Genomic DNA, 1,487 nt, shown 5'->3' with positions numbered 1-1,487 from the left:
ATTTTTCTAAAAAAATATCTTCTCATGATTGTGGGCTCTACGTTCCACCTCCTATCCTGGTTGGTTACATAAAACAGGACAACATTGATACGTCCGCTTCAGAAACGTTAACCTTTGTGCATCACTTCGGACTTATACTAGGTCACTTTGTTTCAAACAAAGACCCAGACTGAAATTTGTACTTGATTCTGAGAAAAATTATTGATATATTAACTTCTACCGCATTGCAAGGAGATTGCGTTACTCTCATCAGGACTTTATTCAAAGATCATAACATTATATTTGTTCAATAGTTTTAGAAACCCCTAAAACCAAAGATGCAACATCTAGTGAGTCTCGTCCTGTCTGTAGTGAGTCTAGTCATTATCCTGTACCATCGCTTATTAAAGAAGACTGCTGCTGCTTTGAATTGCAAAATAAATATTCGTGCAACCTGACCACTGAAAGATCAATTCCGACCCGCATAATAATTTGTATCCGGATCAGTATTTTCTGAAACTTTAGAAACTGATCGTGCGCATAACGTTTCCAGAAGTGATTTGCCAGTAAGTGAGGAACAACAAATTTCAAAAGAATCAGTCATATTAATTACAAATTGGGTAAAGCACTGCGAAAGCAAATACAAAGCATGTTCCGGTAGGATGGTTAGGTGAGGATGAAGATGGTGAAAGTTTTATTTCGATTTTCAGTGTTATTAAATACGTGGCCCTTGATTTAAAATAATATATCATTTTTATTTATAAAGAATTTGATTTGATCGGATTTGATCATCACTTTTATGCTAACAAATTCGTATCTGTTAATTGTACTATCTTTGGCATCATTGCAAACAAGATTAAATAAATCCTATACTAACAAGTATTATCAATTAGTGGTTCATTTTTCAATAATTCAGATTGGACGAAAATGGTAAGAAATTGTATATTATATTACATAAATTTTGTCATCGTTAGTTTTAGAGTTTAAGGCACTATGATGAGTATTCTCAGAGAGTTTAAAAAATAAAAGCCTCTATAGCTCTCTTATCCTCGCTTACCAACGAGTATTTTCAGAAGGGTATTGTAAACAATTGTATTGCATAATTCAAGCGTTTGTGAGCAAGTCAATAAAATTTAATTTACTATACATATAATGAGTATTGTCGAGAGCTTAAAGTGATATGTAATAATAATTATTGTTCTTTTCAAGAGTTTTTAATATAAAATAAGACTTTGAAGACGATAAACTATAAAATGTACAAAATATACAAGTTGGGTAAAGATTTCTTCTTAAACTATTGGAAGAGATTTTCCAAAGAGTCTCAAAGAATGTAAGCAACGAATGCTTTGATCTCTCTAAGTCTAGATTAGTGAAAAGTAAGTCAATAATTGGCTTTACTGAAAATTTCAAATAATTACACAGGCCGACAAAATTTGACAAAGGTCCGGAACCAGAGACCAGACCTAGTATACCCGAAGGTTTTTGCTGCGCTGAATCCGAATCCGACC

The sequence above is a fragment of the Belonocnema kinseyi genome, chromosome 6 (assembly GCF_010883055.1).
Source record: "Belonocnema kinseyi isolate 2016_QV_RU_SX_M_011 chromosome 6, B_treatae_v1, whole genome shotgun sequence".
Lineage (NCBI taxonomy): Eukaryota > Metazoa > Arthropoda > Insecta > Hymenoptera > Cynipidae > Belonocnema > Belonocnema kinseyi.
Note: the sequence above shows the minus strand (reverse complement) of the source record.